General features: G+C 43.9%; 1 long non-coding RNA gene and 1 pseudogene across 1 annotated transcript; both read left to right on the top strand.

The window, feature by feature from the left end:
* Window positions 1-247: 247 nt before the first annotated feature.
* Window positions 248-21486, top strand: part of LOC119485602 — a 209871-nt pseudogene continuing 188632 nt past the window's right edge.
* LOC119485645 lies at window positions 9419-19997 on the top strand. Its single transcript, XR_005206322.1, has 3 exons — window positions 9419-9552; window positions 11052-11057; window positions 19988-19997. It is a non-coding gene; the product is annotated as an uncharacterized LOC119485645 (long non-coding RNA).

The following is a 21486-nucleotide window of genomic DNA, read 5'->3' as shown; positions in this document are numbered from 1 at the left end:
ACAGTTCATTTAAAAATGTTTAAGAAATTGTCTTTTTGTCACTTTAAACTGTTCACTTAAAGGTCCCATATTATAAAAAAAGATTTGATTGATGAGATTTTCATGTTTTTTTTTATTATAAAGCAGGCTTAAGTCCTATGTAAATACTGTGAAAGTATTGAAACGCTCAATCCACAGAGAAATACACACAGCTCTTGTTCAGAAACTCTGCATTTGGAACAAGCTGTCATGATTTCTGTACCGTGTATGAAAGTTTGAGAGATGTATCAGAACAACCACTGAGTTACTGATGCTGAACAATACCCGGTCTCCCCTATAGCATTGTACTGTTTGCTGTGTTGGATTCATGCATCCTAATGATTGATATCTAGGTTTATAAATATTAGTATTGTATAATAGATGGCTTGATTGATTTATTTAGCAGAAATACAAGCTATATCCCAATATCTCTGGTATTGTGGATAAGTAAGTAGAAAGATGTACCAGACAATAATTGAATCATCATTTATTTATGTAAAATCAGAGGGTGAAGTTTTTATTGTGAAAGCCAGACTGCTCTGATTCCGGTCTGGTTGCTGGTAACCTGTAGTCTTTAGACTCAGATGGATCATCAGGTGGCCGTTCATCTATTGTGCTGCTCACACAACCTGATCAAACTGGTCCTAGATCAGTCTGGGGATCAGGTTTCAGCACCACGGTCAGCTCCCAGTCCAGCCCAGCCTCCTCCTCCTCTTCCTCCTCCTCTCTCCTCCATCCTCTTCTTCCTCTTCCTCCTCTTCCTCCCCCACCCACCAACACATCACCGTTTCCTCCTGTTCTCCCTCCCTGCGACCCCTCCCCCTTTATCTCTGCTCCCATGATAAATCCCTCCTGTGTGTCACTGACTGACTGACTGCTACACTTCACAAGCTGGAACATCACGCAGCCAACTCCAGACCCTCCATCCATCTGTAGACCATCCATCCATCCTGCTCTAGAGACTCTACTACACTTTCATTCTCTCTTCCTGCTCACATTCACTCGTCTGACGGTAGTTTTTTTTTTTTTCCTGAAAAGCAACAGTGAGAGAAGCTCAGTCAGTTTCCAGCAGCTTCCTCTGGATCTCTGGATCTCTCTCTGTGGCTGCATTGTTTTTCTACTTTTCCAGTTTATACCTTTGCAGCAGCAGGTAGCTTCATATCCTCCTCGGCAGCATGTTGGACCCGTCTTCCAGCGAGGAGGAAGGGGATGAGATCCAGGAGGAGCGCAGAGAGGTGGCGGCCCCGAAGAGCGTCGGAGGAGCCCGGCTGTCACCCGGCCGAGCCTCCGCCGACGGCGGCGACGGGAGTCTGCAGCCCCGGGGCCGCGGGAGTGGCAGCAGCGGTGCTGGAGGTGGTGTCGGTGTCAGTGGCCGACCCTCCAGCCCCAGCCCGTCGGTGGGCAGCGACAAGGAGAAAGAGGACCTGGAGAAGATGCAAAGAGAGGAGGAGGAGAGGAAGAAGAGACTCCAGCTCTACGTGTTTGTGATGCGCTGCATCGCCTATCCGTTCAACGCCAAGCAACCCACCGACATGGCCAGGAGGCAGCAGAAGGTAGGCTGGTGGATCAGGGTGGAAAAAAAACCCACAGCTAGAAGTTCACCAGCTGTGATTTAAAGAGCAGCTCTCGTTTCTAGAAGGCATCGCTGAGATATCATGACACCAACTGTTGCTTCCGCGGGCGCACCGTGTGGCTGGATGGATGATGGATGGAGGGATGTCTCTCTCTCTCTCGAATATTCAAGAAAATATATAACTCAGTTTACTAAAACCTCATCATGATTGTTCACATATTGAATCGATTACACACCACACCAGGATCCACACCTTCATACTTTTATTAGAGAAGGTGATGGATGAAGTGCAGTCTGACATGATAGTTATATAGAACTACCTCACTACATCAGCAGTAAGAGCTATAATGTCTGCTTCATATCTCTTTTGATTGAACATATTTTAAGGTTTGAGAAATAACAACATGTGTTAATGCAAACTAGACACAGGCAGGGTTGGCAACAAAAAAGGAGAGGCTGAAGGATGAGAGAGAGAGAGATAGATAGATAGAGAGAGAGAGAGAGAGAGAGAGAGCATGTTGTTCCCACCCATTGTAGTAGCTCTTGCATACTGTATGTGGATTGCCTCTGGGCTTTAGAAGCATCAGTCCCCTCCTTCTGCTCTGCTAGTCTCAAGCCGAGCTCTCATAACAACAATCTGTTGCACAGGAGAAATTGATCCTCTCTACACCGTTCACCATGCAGTGCCACTGAAAGGCATATAGGCATTGGTTTGGTTCTAGAATACCATAAAACATGACATTTTTTTAAAAATATACCCTGTTTCCGAAAACACTGTTTCTGAACTGGGGGTCTGCACCGGTATTGCAGCCTTTCAAGACAGCATGGAGGCTCTGAAGGTGTCAGTATGCTCGGAATAAACTAGTTTGTGCAACAAGTGGTCTGATCATATCAGAGTGAGGCAAAAGGGTTTTATGGTTATAGTTGTTTCCGCATGCAAATAACGCTTTGTCTACACTGATGGTATGTGTCCACAGGATCCATCCTTTCCACGCTTCCCATTCATTGTCTATGTAAGCAGCCGTGCAAAGCATTCTGGTAGCGTGGCGGCGCGATTCGAGAGACGGAGCGTCACGACGGCTGCTCCTCATTTGAATAAGGTTGAGGGCTAGTCTACTTTATGCAAATCACGGGCCTCCGACGCGACTCGCCGCCTCTCGAAACTCCTGAAAATCTTTTAAAATAAACATTGTCGAACCAAAATGAAGACAGATTCAGCAACTGCATGGATTATTTCTCGCCTCAAATGTTTTCAGAAACACATTTCATTGAACTATTTTCATGAAATAAGAAGAAAGTTTTTAAACGAGACTCCATGTTGTTTCCGGTTTGAAAGCTGGGAGCAGCAGCCCACGGAGGGAAAGCGTTCGTCCAATCGGGTGCCGAGTGCCTTGTTTCTAGTGACTGCCCACCAAGCGTCCAATGCTGGGAAGCGGTGCGTCCCCTTGCTATAAAAAAAACCCCCTGTGGACACGTACCATGGGAACGTCAGGAGCGCGTGGTGGCTCGGCTATGTCGTGTGGCGGCTGCGTGATTGACGCGTCGGGTGTTCACACCCGCTGCCTATCTGCTGCGCTTCTGCAGCTGCTGCTGTCAGCCCTTTCTTTCTACATAGAGTTTGCCTTTCATAATGGCCATTTCATTTCATTATAAATGTCATTTATATTTATTTTAGACAGAGAAAGGTTAAGAAACGTGTGGTAATTTGTAAATAATAGTAATAATCCACAATTAAAACTCTGTACTATATTCATTCACGAAGCTCTCCAAGTCACTGCATGTTCTAGAACACTGTACGGCACACATTTCAGAATAAAAGCCTCGTGTTAACAAGTGAAGGAATTCTGTCCACAGAAAAGACGCTTGAGGGCTTTTATTTTGAAATGATAGCAGGAAGTGTTGATTTAAAAATAAGTCTTTATTTTTTTTTCATCTCCGTAACATTTTCTACAGATAGAGACATTGAAAGTGTAGTTATGATGTGAATATACAGTCAATAGATCACCTTCACTGTCTGTTGTTGCTGTGAACCGTGCGGCTCACGTCAAAAATAGGCGAGACCTCGAATCTCTAGAAGAGACGCAGCTGACACGCAGCCGAGGCGCCCGTCTCATGCGGGCAGTGTGGCTGCTCTAATCTGTTAACACGGACGCCGAAATAAAAAACAACAGGCAACACAGCCGCCACGCGCTCCTGATGTTCCCAGTGTGGACGAGGCGTTAAGGGTGTAAAGCCAGCCATTATAGAGAGGGGGAGACGTGATAAACATTCAAATATGGGGGAAAATGATGCTGACAATCTTTCCTTGCAGGCAGTCATTAGTGACAGACTGCACACGAAAAGTGATGGAAGTAGTTGTGTGACAAATTCAAAAGAGAGCTTGAGTTTACCTTCGCACTATTTCTGAACTGGAAGATTTACCTGTACTGGAATTACAGGCCTTCAATGATAGTATGCGTCTGCACCGGTCGCGTAGTGAAAGCAGCATGTCAGCAGCAGCTGCAGTCCTCCATTCAGAGTCTGCACCCAGCGATCCGTTAAGCCACAGGATTATTGTGCAGTAGTCAGACAAGCTTTGACAGCCCAATACATAGTCACAGTATTTGCACATGTAAGTTGGAAGAAAGATACTTTGGGTTGTGGGTGCAAAACGTGCTCTTTTACAAGACCAATATAGACGGACGAAGCATATCTGTATACGCCAGATTGCATGAGATGGACGGCTGAAACTCTGGGCTGAAACGCGTGCAAAGTGCAGTGTGTCGACTGGATGCAGCTACATTGAGCTCTGACTGCAATCTGGCTCTATCACATTTCAGCCATGGTACCAATGTGCACTGGAAGCATTTAACGTGTACAGTAGTGCATCTTCTAGCATATGGTAAATGGACTTGCATTTATATAGCGTCTTTCTAGTCTTCCAACCACTCAGAGTGCTTTACACTACATGTCAGCATTCACCCATTCACACACACATTCACACACCGATGGCTCAGCCTTCAGGAGCAGTTTGGGGTTAAGTGTCTTGGCCAAGGACGCCTGACATGTGGACTGGAGGAGCCGGGGATCGAACCACCGACCTTCCGATTGGTGGTCGGCTCAGCAGACAGATTTTGTGCTATTTAGTTAATTTTGCACGGGCTTCAAATATGGTGTTTATCGCTATGTTAGCTCACCACAAAGGGTCCATTACTCAAAGACGGTTGAGAACCAATAATTTCAACCATTAGTGTACTGTGACTGAAGATTTTCCTCTAGTGGCTTCAAAACTGCACTTTACAATGGCTACCTAACAGGCAGTAATACATCTGACTAAGTATGGCCTCAGCAGTCACCTGATTTATGAAATGTCATGCAAAACCATGTTTCGTTCATCAGGTGAACAGCTTATAAGAATCTAACACGCAAACGTTCTGCTTGAGGAAGTTGATAATTTGGCCGTGAACGTGCTTATTCCCACGGCAAAGACCCAAGAGAGGGAAAAATTACCCCTGTTATGTGCAGCGCTGTCCATGGTTGTGAAACAACAGCTTGTCACTATATGAACGAGCTGCATTCATATTGTAAGTTAGCGTCACGGCTGAACGTATGCTTCCTATAGTCACATGCTGTGTGCCTCGGCTTATCTACGGCTGGCAGGCAGCTGCTAGCTTGCGGGAGTTGTGTATTCCTGTTTCCACGGTAACGTAAGATGGCTCTACATTATCAACTGTTGCCAGTGTTACATTCGTTTTTATTCACAGCTACAGCACACGTTCTGTGGTAATTGTGATTGTTTGTTCATAGTTCTTGTCGTAAACGTGTTGTATCCTATGCATCTGATTCTTTCCTTCTAAATTCTAAATTTACAGAATTAATTGTGCCTGTGTTGTTTTGTACCGCTGAACATTTAGTATGCCTAACGTGTATTTCAATGTGGTTAGTTCATGTCTGTAATAACTGCGGGACAGTAAAGTGTCTGTGGTTAGTTCACATGTCTGTAATAACAACAGGACAGTCGAGTGTCTTTTGTTAGTTCACGTCTGTAATAACAACAGGACAGTAGAGTGTCTGTGGTTAGTTCACACGTCTGTAATAACAGCAGGACAGTAGAGTGTCTGTGGTTAGTTCACATGTCTGTAATAACAACAGGACAGTAGAGTGTCTGTGGTTAGTTCACATGTCTGTAATAACAACAGGACAGTAGAGTGTCTGTGGTTAGTTCACACGTCTGTAATAACAGCAGGACAGTAGAGTGTCTGTGGTTAGTTCACATGTCTGTAATAACAACAGGACAGTAGAGTGTCTGTGGTTAGTTCACACGTCTGTAATAACAGCAGGACAGTAGAGTGTCTGTGGTTAGTTCACATGTCTGTAATAACAACAGGACAGTAGAGTGTCTGTGGTTAGTTCACACGTCTGTAATAACAGCAGGACAGTAGAGTGTCTGTGGTTAGTTCACATGTCTGTAATAACAACAGGACAGTAGAGTGTCTGTGGTTAGTTCACGTCTGTAATAATAACAGGACAGTAGAGTGTCTGTGGTTAGTTCACATGTCTGTAATAACAACAGGACAGTCGAGTGTCTTTTGTTAGTTCACGTCTGTAATAACAACAGGACAGTAGAGTGTCTGTGGTTAGTTCACATGTCTGTAATAACAACAGGACAGTAGAGTGTCTGTGGTTAGTTCACATGTCTGTAATAACAACAGGACAGTAGAGTGTCTGTGGTTAGTTCACACGTCTGTAATAACAGCAGGACAGTAGAGTGTCTGTGGTTAGTTCACATGTCTGTAATAACAACAGGACAGTAGAGTGTCTGTGGTTAGTTCACACGTCTGTAATAACAGCAGGACAGTAGAGTGTCTGTGGTTAGTTCACATGTCTGTAATAACAACAGGACAGTAGAGTGTCTGTGGTTAGTTCACGTCTGTAATAATAACAGGACAGTAGAGTGTCTGTGGTTAGTTCACATGTCTGTAATAACAACAGGACAGTAGAGTGTCTATGGTTAGTTCACGTCTGTAATAAAATCAGGACAGTCGAGTGTCTGTGGTTAGTTCACGTCTGTAATAATAACAGGACAGTCGAGTGTCTGTGGTTAGTTCACACGTCTGTAATAACAGCGGGACAGTCAAGTGTCTGTGGTTAGTTCACATGTCTGTCATGTCAGATGTCGTCACTTGAAGCGTCATTTTACGTATTTTGGCCAATCACAGTTTAGCATAAAAAAATTGAAGTGATTAATGGAAGAGGTCCCGCCTCAAGGGAGGACAGCAGGACCCTGTCCTCCCTTGCCTCCACCACCACTACTTGCCTGTCCTGCAGGTGTCGCTGTTAAAGCATTTCAATCAGAATTTAAATAATGGAATTTTTTCCAATGAAGAGAAAAAATATTTTTATCAATGATATTGGGATTTAGTAATGTTTTATTTCAGCCAATTACCCTTTTTTTTTAATAATAATTTGATCTCCCACTAGCTTCTCGAAAATAGAGCCTCTGCCTCTATGGACCAGCCTCCACTGCTCCACACTCCACATATTACTATTTTAATTTCACTAATCATTTTTTAACCTCCCCCTCCCTCTTATTGTGTGATCTAAACACATCCTATTCCACTATGATTTGTTTTCATCATAATTCATAATTTTTGCTCCCACACTGAACTCGCTCAGATGACTGATTAGGTACAAATAATCTTCCTAGTTCAGGTAAAATGATGATACAAACATTAACTTTCATTCATCATTCATTCATTCATCATTAACAAAAGATTTTAGAAGGGAAGAGAGGACGGAAAGACGAAAAACATTTTTGTCATCAGGTCAAACAGCTGCAACGAGTGCAGAGAATACTTAAAATGGCTCTGGAATGCAAGCCATTCAAAAACCTGTCAGCGCCACGGTTCAGACACAATGTCAGAATCAGTCTGCGTGTTACGAGAGGATATGTAAAGAGAGAGGCAGAGAAGGAAAGTCTAATTTGACATTCTGTGTTTAGATCACACTTTGGAGCTCACACGCCTTCTCAAACACATTTGCCAGTCAGCTGGGAGGTGGGTGGTACTGCACCGCGCTGCTGAGATGCTGTGGGCTGAAAAGAGATAAAGCAATGGCTGTTCGCTCTTTGAAGGGTTTCTTTAACGTTCAAACATGTCTTATGAAGACCGGCAGTTTTAGGGCTTCAAATGTTTGTTGCAGGTAGAGCTGTGTGCAGTGTCGATTTAAATAAGGGATAATGTACAGCGAGCCGGTAATTGTCAAAGCAACGGTCTGCTATACATAGCAACGTTCTGTTATACATAGCAACGGTCTTCTATACAAAGCAACGGTCTGTTATACATAGCAACGGTCTGTTATGCATAGCAACGATCTGCTATACATAGCAACGGTCTTCTATACAAAGCAACGGTCTGTTATACATAACAACGGTCTGTTATGCATAGCAACGATCTGCTATACATAGCAACGGTCGGTTATACATAGCAACGGTCTGTTATACATAGCAACGGTCTGTTATACATAGCACCGGTCTGTTATAGATACCCACGGTCTGTTATACATACCCACGGTCTGCTATACATAGCAACGGTCTGTTATACATAGCAACGGTTTGTTATACATAGCACCGGTCTACTATACATAGCACCGGTCTGTTATACAGAGCAACGGTCTGTTATACATAGCACCGGTCTGTTATAGATACACACGGTCTGTTATACATAGCAACGGTCTGTTATACATAGCAACGGTTTGTTATACATAGCACCGGTCTACTATACATAGCACCGGTCTGTTATACATAGCACCGGTCTGTTATACATAGCAGCGGTCTGCTATACATAGCAACGGTCTGTTATACATAGCAACGGTCTGCTATACATAGCAACGGTCTGTTATAGAGAAATTACAGACCGCAGAATGCCGTAATTGACCAATCAGAATCGAGTATTCAACACAGCCGTGTAATAACAGCGATAAACTCAACACAAAGTTTTTTATGACAAACACGTTAGCAAACATGTTTGCTATTGCTAAAATATCACAGTGACGATATACTCTGTTACATGTAAAAGTCCTGCAGTGAAAGTATTGGCATCAAAATATACTACCAAGAGTAAAGGTACTCAGAATGCAGAACGGTCCATTTCAAAATAATGTATGTACATATTTAACTACTATAAATACTGCTCAATCTATAATGACATCATCATTTATTTGTTTATTATATATTTTTTTTTATCAACAATCAGAATTACTAAGTAACTAGTGACTATAAAACAGGCAGTGGAGTAAAAACATACTAAACTAGAATGGCACTTGGAGAGTGCAGACCTCTGCCAAGGTGCCTGACCTTAAAAACAGATCCCAGCTCACAGCTGGCGGTACCGTGAGGTGGTCGGCCTGTTGTTAACACGGTGTGTTTCCGTGTAACGTATCGGCGGATGCCTCTCTAATTTAAGCGGCCTTGTTATGTCTGTATAACGTTACACTACGTTGTCTCTCATCCCGTCATCTACCGCTTTGTTCTTTCTCACAGCGGACGGCCAGCAGAAAGAACATGATCCGGATCACCAATCTCTAATGGATGGTTCATTGTGCCACACCCCACCCCTCCAAAACATTTCATTCAAATCCATCGCAAACTTTTCGAGTAATCCTGCTAACAGACAGACAAACAAACAAACTAACGCCGGTGAAAACATAACCGATGGTGGCTACCTGATGAATGTCCAATCCTCACTCTCCTGTAGCTACGGTTTCTAGCTTATAGTCTTCACCCATACGTTTCATGAATATGCACCTCATTGACTGTGAATGGCATTCTGTCATCATTTCTGCATCAGACCAGAGGCCTGTACTACGAAGCCAGTTCAACATACCCAGGGTATCTTCTCCTTATCTGGCTTAACTAACCCTAACAAACGAGATCCCTCTAAGCGGTCCTACGATGATTGTTATCAACTCTGTAAATCAACCCAGTCTGCCTGTGAGCGCGTTCACTTGTTCAAAGAGGCGGTGTTTGCAGCATATGACCAATCACAGACATGGACAAGTCTACTGTCAGCAGAGCGGCCCATTTTACAAAAGAAAGAGCAAACTATAATATTAGACAAATACGGAGACGTTAAACACATAATCCAGACTAATAGTAACACAGTTGAAGCTGCCAAATGCAGGAAGGACAGCTGGCAAAAAAAAAAACATTGCCAATGTGAAACCAAAAGTCAACATTTGCTTATGTTAATTTATGTCCATAGTGTAAATAACGTGACAAACATAGCCTGCTTATTTTAAGCCAAACTGTGATGTTTTTATTAAACCTAACTAACTGAACGAAAGAAGGTCAGACTCTGGTCAATGGTGTTAAAGAGGTACAAGTCACAGAAGCAAGTGGTACAGCAACTAGCCCAGGAGTAACACCAGGACTCTCTATAGGTTCTATGGGCTTTTACATAGTCTGATAAAGGATCAAAGGGTTTCAAGTGTAGCATCAAACAGCAATGATAGTTACCTCCACCATGGTCGAAGGCCTAGGAAGGAGGTTATGTTTTCACCGGCGTTGGTTTGTTTGTTGGTTTGTTGATTTGTCTGTTAGCAGGATTACTCCAAAAGTCTGCGGTGGATTTGAATGACATTTTTGGAGGGGGGGGGGGGGAGAGATGTGGCACAATGAACAATCCATTAGATTTTGGTGGTGATCCGGATCATGGTCTGGATTCGGTAATTTTTGTTAATAGCTCCGGTCAGCCTGTGCATTAACACCACAGGCTTTAGGACATGCGCAGTGTGACTGGTTACGCTTTCATGAGGCGTCACCCTGCCTCTTTCCTTTTGCCTACAGAGAGAGGGACAGAGAGGGAGGAGGGGGGGGGGGGGCAACTGTAGATTCGGCGTTTTTTCACATTAAACTCTATGAAATTACAGTTGAGTTGGACCAAAGCACACTTGGTGATTGTTGGAAAGAGTAACGACGGTTTAGGTGAGTTTTACTTTGTTTTTGTCCAGTTTGAATGAAGTATTTTACGATGCTACGCTGATCTCATCATAAACAAAAATACACGTGGATGATGGCTCAAGCTGAACGGAGAGGGGGCGGGGAATCGTACTCGGGCAGCTTGGCGGAGGTCTACGCTCTCTGAGTGCCATTCTAGTTGTGTTTGAGGAGTTCCTTTTCAGACTCCAGTGAAGCTGTGTTGATACTCTTACTTGACATTCTGTCTGATAGAAACGTCTCCTCCCCCCCATGAGGCCTCTGGTTTACTAATGTAATAAACTACCTCCAGCACTGCTGATTGTATTTACAATACTAATTATGTAAGACCTGAGAACATGATGATGATGCTGGAGATAAACTTTATAGTAATGTGTCATACATACACGTGTTCAAACCCAAATGTATAATAAACGATCTATATCATTTACATTTAGATTTCTAAGATTTGTTTTGTGTCTACAGGTAATTTCCAGGATCCTTTAGGGTTTTGTCGGCGTACACTAGAGAATAAAATGGGTATTTTCTGAGATAACACAATCACACATCTCACATTCTTTCTCCGTAATGAGAGGAGTAAAACTAGTAAACATCTGTAGCGTAATGCTGTCTTGTTCTCTTTTGTTTTTTATTTACCTTGCTTCTCTCTCCTAATCAGGCCAGAGGGGATTAGTATGCCCAGGTGAGACACTCAGCGCCGTATCACAATCAGGACATCTGTCTGCTTGTTTTCTGCACCACAATAGGGATACTGATGAATCCACTCCTCTCTCCTCTGCTGTCTCTCATTCTGCTTTTGTTATTTTTCCAAATCTGCATGGCCTTAAAGGGGTACTTCACAGATTTTACACATCAAAGTCTGTTTACAGGTGCTGGAGATTACTACTACAAGTTACAAAACAAACTAAAATGGTAAACGACCCATGGTGCACGGACTACACTGCATAATATCTGATCTGAAAATTGTGAGTGAAAGAAAACCCTTTAAAATTACAGTAAACTAATTTTAAAGGTACTGTTTGTAACTTCCTAGACTTACCCTCTTATAAATCATTGCGGGTCGGTGTCCCATGCGCGCTCGCGTGTGGCTACGCTATTCCAACACAAACTACACGGAAGCACCAAAACCGCAAAGTTATATCTAGTGAAGCCCGTCCTGCAAAAAGTGTTAATTCTTCCTGCTTCAGCCTCCCGACTGCAGCCAGAAGACACAGGGGAGACCGTAGCTTTGGTCTCCAGGGCCGGAGTCTCTGCTGTACTCTGCTCTTCTGCTCCTCTGCCTGCTTGCCTTCACTCACACACTGCGCTCGTTCTCGTTTTCGCTCTCTCGCTCCACTCTCACGTGCATGCGTGCACACTCCACACTGCAGAAGACTTAGTTTAGCTCTGAGAATATCTAGTGAATGTACAGTGGACGTTTGTGCAGAAATAACTGCTGCAGCTCCTCCAGACCAACAGAGGTTTCCCGTGTCTTGTGAAGTGACGGGGCTCCACAGCGGGAAACGTTATCGTCTCCGACCGGGCCTGCAGTGTCTCCCCTGTTCCCTCCGGCCGCGGTCGGGAGGCCGAGGCTGGAAAAGCCAACACTAGGATCAGCATTGATTCATGGAGAGACCTTCGTCTGCTCAGCTAACATTACTGCCAAGCAGCTGAAATATAGAGTGATATTGTGGTTTTAGCTGACGTTGTGTCGCCTCACTGTTTTGACCGATGCTCGTTCATGTCTATGTAGAGCGAACACAAGCACAAGCACGAACAACAGGACGCTGACTTTTGGCCACAGGTGTCGCTGTTAACAAGCAATTTCTGATTCTTACATAGACTCCCTTTAATTAGAGAACTACTCTTAATATTGCTTCCAGTAAAGACACTGCCTGGTCTGGACTTTTCCTGGCAACTTAAGTAATTCTGAGTTTGTTCTCTTGAACAAGGGGGAAAGGAGAGAGACTTAAATAGGAGGCAGGATTAAGCAGAATAATGTAGAGTGAATGCCTCTTGAATATAGGGCTGGGCAATATATCAATTTCATATTGATATTGTGATAATGTGATCATGGATCCAGGAAAAATGTTTACTGGCTGTACACGCATCACGTTGAGCAGGTTTTCAGGTTGTCATTAGTGTGCTTACTGGGGTTTTATTTAATCTCATTTCACAATACAACTTGTGTGGCGTGATACAATTAGACAGTGATGAGTAAATATTACCCATACTAACATTGATTATTAGAATTACATTGTAACATGTTTAAATCCGACTCAGCTGGCCTGATCTGCTTTTGGGACTCTGGCTATGCTTGAGTACCGATACGAGTACTTCTCTGTGCCAAAAGACCCTCGTTAACAGCCAGCTGGAGGGTGTGAGCGACACACGGCAGGCTGGGGAGTCCCGCATACGAGGCGGTGTGCCGCGACCGGCTCTAGGTCGGCTTGGAAAGGCTCGGGGCTCCCCGGGGCCGTGGCCATAGTGCTTGCTGCGTCCTCTCTCCCCACCGGGGAGGGACGGGGGCCCCCTGCTCCCGGTGCGACTGTCCTTAGTGCGCCCCGGCCGACAGACGTGCCCCCAGGGCGGGGCTCGGCCCACGTAAAAGGCGCCAGGTGTCTGCGGCGATGTCAGCAACCCACCCAACCCGTCTTGAAACACGGACCAAGGAGTCTAACGCAGTCAGAGGGTGCAAGCAAAACCCTGTGGCGCAATGAAAGTGAGGGCCGGCGCGCACTGGCTGAGGTTGGAAATCCCGGCACCGCGGGGTCGGGCGCACCACCGGCCCGTCTCCTGTGAGGTGGAGCGTGAGCACGTACGATAGGACCCGAAATATGCTGACGAGAGGTTAACGTCAAGCTGCTGTAAAGTGGTATCGGTGCCGTTGTATCGGAGCTGTTTTGCAAGTACGAGTACATGAGCACTGTATCGGACCAGATACCCGATACTGGTATCAGTATCGGTTCATCCCTAGTTTTAATGGGTAAACAAAGCTCTGTGTGTCCATCTCCCAAAGGGAGAGAGAAGGAAGACCAACTTATGCTCTTCTCATCGTCAACATTTCAGCATGAGCTATGTGACAATTAAAATCACTTCAGTGACAAAAACTAAAAAGATAAAGTAGACCTTGGATTAAAAAAAGTTAAAATAGTAAAAAAATAAATAAAAGTGAAAAGTGTAATCATACTGTTTAATCCAATCACATTTTTGTTGAGCTCACATTATTATGTAATTTACAACAAACATTACTGAAGAGTGTCTAATTACAGCTTTTAAATAAATTCCCTGCTTTCTCAAACCAGTAATTCAGTCTCTGTTGAAACAACCCACCATCACATCTAAATTTGTGGAAGTGAATTCAAATGAACTGAGCTGAAGCTGTGCCCGTTTACATTATCAGTGTTAGTAAAAACCCTGTGAACCTGAAAACATTCAGTGTTTTCTGCTTTATTGCAGTTTTATTTCAGACTTTTTTTATTTTTATTTTTGTCTTACTTGAAGAAGAGCCCAATATCCCAAATCACAAGTTTGTCTGAAGTGGCTTTACAATCTGTACAGACACCATCTGTCCTTAGACCCTTGACTCAGACGAGGAAGAAATCCCCGCAAAAAAGCTTTAACATGAAAAAAAGGAGAGAAACCGAAGCAGCAACCTGAGAAATACTGAGAAATGAAGCCAACGCTGAGAAATGACACACATGCGCAGTGTAACTGATGACGCATGACCCCGCCTTCTTCCTTCAGAGAGAGAGACAGAAAGAGAGCAGGGGTGGGGGGGAATCGGCGTTTTTTCACATGATTGTTGGAAAGAGTAACGACGACGGTTTCTTTGTTTCTGTCCAGTTTGAATGAAGCATTTTACGATGCTCCGCTACGTACAGCTGATCTCAACATAAACCAAAATACACGTGGATGATGGCGCAAGCTGAACGGAGAGGGGGGGGGGCGGAGGTCTGCGCTCTCCGAGTGTCATTCTAGTATTTTCATGTTAATAAAATGAACCCAAATTCACGAATATGTAGGATATTACTACTGCCATTCCTGTAATCTTACGTCGCAACTTCTGCTGTATCAGCCGTGTGTCTACGACGTGTTTATTTGCATATAGAGCGGGGAAGTGAGATCCAATCACAAGTGGTCAATCAAGACGCATGTGGAGATGCATTCTATAGCCAGGTGTGAACACAGGCACTTAGAGCTGTCTACTTGTGATCAGATCACACGAGACACATGTTAATACCAAGTCTGAACGGGGCTCTCACACCGCCGCACAACCCTGTAGCTAATTGCCGCATCACCTCATTTGGCCTTAGTAGTCGACATGGGGCTACCAAGTGAGCTACCAGGGCTCCCCTGCACAGTTGTTTTTTGATAGAAACAGCGGTTTCCTTTAGAAATTCTAATCAAATCTCTATCTAGACTTTGGCCCTGGATTTACAAAAAGAGCTTTTCCACATTATCATTGGAGGACTTGGCTCTCTCACTTCTGTCCAGTCATGCAGAAAAAGGGCACAAACCTGGAGTGGGCCATTAAAATACACCGTCAATAAGAAAGATATTACTTCCTGGCTTCCTCAAGCTGTGAATAGACTTTTTAACCCTAACATTAACTAGTTTTCACTGCTTTCAGTGTGCAGCAAATCAAGTTAAAGAAACCTTTTTGAATTATGCCATCAAAGGTTTCCAGCACATTGTGTCTGTGTGTGTGTGTGTGTGTGTCGTAGAAACAGATCAATAGTGTCTGCATAATTCAAGAGGACAGCATGTAGGCTGCTAATTATGATAAAAGCCTTGTCAGTTGGCCTGTTGTGTTCATGTACAAACACACACCCACACAGCTAAACACACACACACACATGGCACACACATGAAAGTACGCCACGTGCTTCAGTGTACGGAGGGTCCTTTGACACATCCACTTTTAGAAAGCAATGAGTGCAGCGTAATTAGGCTGGGGGTGAGTCATCATACCAATCTAATCTATTGAGAGTCTAATATGATACTCATCATCACCATCTGCAGGGCCACGGGGCAATTAGCACCACCGAGTCCGCGGCCTTTTAGACGGACGACCACAACGTTCTCCACAAGCTCTCCATCATGAACGGGACCAGGATCGCCATACCTTGAACATCACATTCAGCATACATAGAATCACTTAAACTGCATATTCGCTAATATGTATTTGCATGTAATATGTTACTAAAAACAGTAACTGTACTCGGGCCCAAACAAACTCGAAGTAAACGGCACTCAAACCTTTTTGAGTTGAGAACAAAATGAACGTCCGCATTGTGTCATTTATCGATATAACATCCCTCTTTGTTCCACTTAAGTGATTTACACTCCTGACACGGCCATAACTCAGAAGAGCTCTCTACCAGATGACAGAGTTGCACTTCTATCAGGAGCTTTAAAGCCAAATTATAAATGAGTCTAAAAGCTATCCAACTCTGTAATCACTCTGGCAATTTGCACTGTACACAAACGCAACTGTGTCACTTCCTGTGACTACTGAAGTGACTTTAAAGGTGCTAAATGAGAGATCGGGAGCATTTCTATTGCCCCCAACAGAAGTCTTTAAGCTTCAGTTGGCAGCACATTTTGGCACCATTGGGCAAAAATTCCATAATAACCTTTCAGCATATTGTAATTCAAGTGTTCTGAGAGAAAACTAGACTTCTGCACCTCCTCATGGCTCTGTTTTCAGGCTTTAGGAAATCTAGCCCTTTGACCAATCACAGGTCATTTCAGAGACTGAGCGTTCCTATTGGCTGTGCTCCGGCTGGTGACCGGTGCTTGATATTTTCTCAAACTTGATCTCAACATGGCTGCCGGGTCACAAACTTTCTCATTTTACAGCTAAACCGTGCACTACAAGATGTTTCTGAAAACATTTGAGGAGAGAAATAGGCATTAACGTAACAGAATATTGATTCATATTTGATCAGCGCTACCTAGTTTGACCGCTCTGGATGGAGGCTTGGCATTTGTTGGACACATTCACCTCCCTCCCGCCTGCCGGTGTATGACTTTGTTTTTAAAGCTACGTCACCACAATCCCGGCGCACTTTCCCAGAGTAATACTGACATGAATGGTTTACATCGTAGTAATGGAAAGCCCGGTGCCTCTCATACAAACACTAAAGCCTTAAGAGTCGATATCTAATGCCGACGGCTGTGACAAGTGTCGGTACTCGACGCCCTGGAATGAGAACGGGGTGCAATAATATGATCAAAATGTACTGATCATTAGAGAAGGTCTGTCTGAATGTATTGGACGTGGAAACACCGTCACCTTCTGGTGTCCACCTTATAACCACGTTGACCATAGTGGCCAGGGACACGTCACCTTCCCAACCTATGCTCGATCATGCGGTCCACTTCAAGCAGTTCTTAGTCATGGCTGACCTCATCACAACATCAAACACAGCTGTGCAGTGGCATAACGGCATGCATTCTTCATGAGCAAGCAAATTCCTCCGACTCAAAGTTCCCACGGATGAGTCAAGTTTTGGGGGGGTATATCACGGTGTGGTTCTCATCATCGGCCTCCCTCTTACTCCAGTATTCATGTCATTGCTAGTTGAGCTACATGTCTGGGCCTTCAGCGGAACACAATCGCATCAGCGTCGTGTGTCAATCAGTCGTTGGCATCCTCAACAGTACACTTCTCTTCAGATTGAGGGGAAGCATCACTCGGTCATCTGCACACTAATTCATCATCACGACCTGTCACAGTACCGACAGCAAAATGCTAGCTCCACTAATGGCCTTGCAACAGATCCTCATACACACACATAAAACTGGTAGTGGTGTTTTGGCTTCCCGGCTACATTGCTGCGCACCGTCCCTCTGATTTGATCTGTTTTCCGGTCACAGCTGACCTCGGCATTCCAGTCATGCCATCTGGTCAAATTAATTTATTCCGATTTTTACAAGCAATTTATAGCATATTTCAGCTCATTGCTCAATTATGTGTTCCGCTGATTATTATAAACCTGGAAAAAAAAGTTTGTAAATTTGTGTTTGGTTGATTATTTCTCTGTTGTTACAATGCTAATTAACATTGTATTTTACATCGTTGGAAAGCCTGTTTATTTACCTTCACAATGATGTCCAACTTGTAAGGATCATGCATTTGTGGGATGAGCAGCACAGCTGATTATGTGGGTAGCGCCCAAGAAAAAATTGCCAACATGCTCTGCCAATGGTAAACAATGTATTCTCCTGTTGGTATTGACTCTTGTTGTGAGTTGTTTGGTGGATTGGATGATTGAACTCTCTATCAGTAACAAGGAACAAACAAGACATATTGGCAGTTTTACACTTTATTCATTTAATACACCATCAGGAGTAACTAACTCTAACCTAACTTAAACAAAACAGAGGTCTCGAACGGCAGTCCCCTGGTTAAAAGTCCTGTGTTTGTTGGACCCATCCACCTCCCCACCCGCCAGCCATAAGCAGTCTTTCTCTCTTTTTATTCTACGTCGCTAGCTCTGAGCGTAGCATATTTACCCGGCTGCGTTTACATTGCAGTCACTCAGTACAGCCTACATGGCGTACAAATGACACGCCAAAAGCAAGAAAGGCATTCTTATTGCTCGCTTCCTACACCTTTTTCATACAAACGGGCTGCTCTACGTGGCAAATTTGGACTAATTTAACAAGACCAGGAAGCAGGACGGTCAGGAGTCTAGAGAGCAGAAGACCAACTGACACAGAAGCAGATTTCTAAGCTGTCTGTGCCTCTATTTACTGATGACTCCTCGGACTAATCCCTGATCCATCTAATCTAATCAAATCTATCTAAACCGACAGCTCCGCACTTTGTCTACAGTATGACATTAGCAGCTCAAGAAACATTATCACAGAATGTTAATTTAATGCCACTGAATGGGGAAAAGTACAGTGTCCTTTGGCATTAAACGCCTGTTGGGCCAGTGAGGAGAAGTTGGTCGCAGTTCAACTTTTGACAGAAGGACTTGCCAGCAGCTGATCCTGTGCCAGTAAAGAGTGGGTGGCGTGTTTTGAAGCTGTCTTCATACAGCGTCCATACACTCTCAATCACAATATCATTGCTCTGAGAAGAGTTTTTAGACAAGTGTGGATATTTAGTTTGACATGAAAGATTTAAAAAGCATACTTGTGGTTTTGCAGTTTTCCATTATTTTGGATTTGCTTAAAAAGGAGTTAGAAGTGAAGCAGGGCACAGTTGTGTGTGTGTGTGTGTGTGTGTGCTGTAAGCATTTGCCACTGCCCGTAATTTTTGTGAAAGCCTTGTGTGTGAGTGTGTGAATAGCAGGTCCCGCCCTGATGAGCACTTTCTCAATCCTTTGTCGGTCTGCTGTGCTGTGTGTAATCTAGGATTACCCGTCCATTTGATGTTATGTCATCACCAGGAAGCTCAAGCATGTTGCCTGCTGCAGGAGGGAGGACGGGTTAATGTTAACACTGTCTGCAAGAGTACAAGTGTGTATGTGCTCTTCATTGGATTGTTAATGCGTATATGCCCGTGCCTTTGTGACGACGTAGTGGACATTTGTGCCTGGTAACCTAACCTGGTAAGGCAGGGGGGTGGGATTGATTCAACGGTGATTCAAATCAATTCACGGATCGGTTGTTGGCAATTCAATTTGAGCGTGATCATTTTATTTTTAAATTCACTTTGTAAACTGTGCTTTAATCAGCGGGGCAATCTCTGGTTCTGAAACATGAAGTCAATGCTGAAGTGCCTTAAAATTGCATTCTTTCTAATGGCCATGTGCTTGCAAAAACAAGTCTGATTGTGACCCGCTCTATTAAAATGAAGAGCATCATGGTTTGGCTTAAAATGACTACGTAAGTGAACGTTAAAAGTATCACACAGGACACGAACAGCGGCCTCCTGGGGGAAAGTCCTGTGTTTTTTTACCCATCCACCACACCTCCCACACTCGCTCGTTTTATTTGTTACTATACCACGTGACTTTAAATAACGTACCACGTAACTTTCAATAACGTACCACGTAACTTTCAATAACGTACCACGTAACTTTAAATAACGTACCACGTAACTTTCAATAACGTACCACGTAACTTTCAATAACTTTCAATAGCGTTATTATTCCACATAACTTTCATCACGTGTGTTGCAAGGTGAGGTGCAGGAGAGCAAGGTGAAAAGTCACGAAGAGAAATCATCACACTGGCAGGTAAGTATGCTTGAAAAATAAGGCAGACTTTTATTTTCAGTCTGTAAAAATTCCATCAAACAAAGGAAAAAACACATGGAGGGAAAATCATCCTCTGCATTCAGTTACACTGCTCACCACATGCCTGGTGCTGCTCTTTTTTTACCACTCTCTTTTTCAAACTCTACTTTCACACATGGTCATATAACCTAACCGCCCGCCTTTCCAGTTCAAACTGGCTTATCAGGCGAATGCTGCCATCAGCTCAGACTGGAGACACCTGCAGTAAGAACCTGGGAAATCAGAGCACACCTGATTACACTTGGAGCCACTCAGTCCCTGTCAGTCAATTAACCCCTTAACTACCCACATAAGGAAAAACAAAGATAACTGTGATCAACCCCACTTGGCTTTACCAAACAGTTACTGAGGGAGTTGTTGCTTCCTCACAACGTGGAATAATTACCTGCTCTGCGCGTCGCTCGTTGTACTATGTCACTTAATGTGGCCTTCCGCAGACTATTTGTGATACGTCAAAGAGATAAACGTAAACCTCGACAAAATATGTTTCCTTTCAAACATAATTGAGAATGCAGTTTAGTTTTATGGGAACGTCATTTTTAGGAGACAGGGCTGCTGTGAACATAGCAGTGCAGTGTGTTTACAGTTTCAAGGCTGTCGGTGAATAAATGTTACAACTCCTCAAGACCCAAGCCAAGTTCCCGTGTCTTGCTTGTCACCTACTGATAAAAGTGAAGGGGGTTAGCCCACAAGTTAGCAGTAAAGTGGGCTGACATTTTAGTGAGTGTAAACAGCTCCACCAAGGTTGTGTTGGATGGTAAAACAAGTCTCAAAAATGGATGCAGACAAAGCCATTTTCACACATCGACAAGTCATCAATGAATAATTTGAAGAGTTTTTTTGAAAGACGCACTTGACTCAGACCTCTGAGTGGTAGCCCAGGTAGTGGTTTAACGTACAATGATTTTCTAAGAGCGTCCTCAGTAAAGATGCCTTCAGAAGCAATCATCTTAACCAAGATAAATATCAGACTGCTGTATTGGCTAAGTCAAGGTTATCTGACCAAGTGAGTAAGCTCCTAAAATACCCACTGCTTTCAGGCGTGTGTAGTGTGATCTCAGCTATGTGTTAACCAGATGCTGCTCTACTCCATCCAGCAATCACTGGAAGGTAGATAGATAGCACCCACTGAGACACGCACGCACGCACGCACGCACGCACGCACGCACGCACGGCAGCAGCCGTGATATCTCCCAGATGGCAGCTGTAGTAACTGGCCATCCTCCACTCTCACCAGAGACTCTGCTGACATACTGCACTGCTGTCTGCTTCTGCCTCTTTCTGTCTGTGTAGCAAATCGAAGTTTTAGGTTTTCAAACCTCTGAAGGCGCAAAAGAAGGATGGAGGCTAACAAAGCTAACCTTTTGATATGTTACAGTTTTTTGTCACAATTGGTAATGCACATTTCTCAATACTGAGTCCACTTGTTCAAAACTGTTCACACAGTCAGCATAACAGAAGTTGCTACTGATAACATTGATAACATTCAGCCACTCGATGTCACATTCTCCTTCCTCCATGCCATCGCATTCACTTCACAACACGTGGTTGCCAGCTCATTGTATAACGTGCATATTTTATGGTCGAGTGGAGAGAGACAGTCAGATAGTCATGTCACCTCTGATAACAACTCCAAGAAAAAAGCAGTGGGACGAGGCCTCTCATATATATAACTCTCATAT

This window comes from Sebastes umbrosus, chromosome 1 (genome assembly GCF_015220745.1).
Source record: "Sebastes umbrosus isolate fSebUmb1 chromosome 1, fSebUmb1.pri, whole genome shotgun sequence".
Taxonomy (NCBI): domain Eukaryota; kingdom Metazoa; phylum Chordata; class Actinopteri; order Perciformes; family Sebastidae; genus Sebastes; species Sebastes umbrosus.
This window is presented reverse-complemented; position numbering and strand designations above follow the sequence as displayed.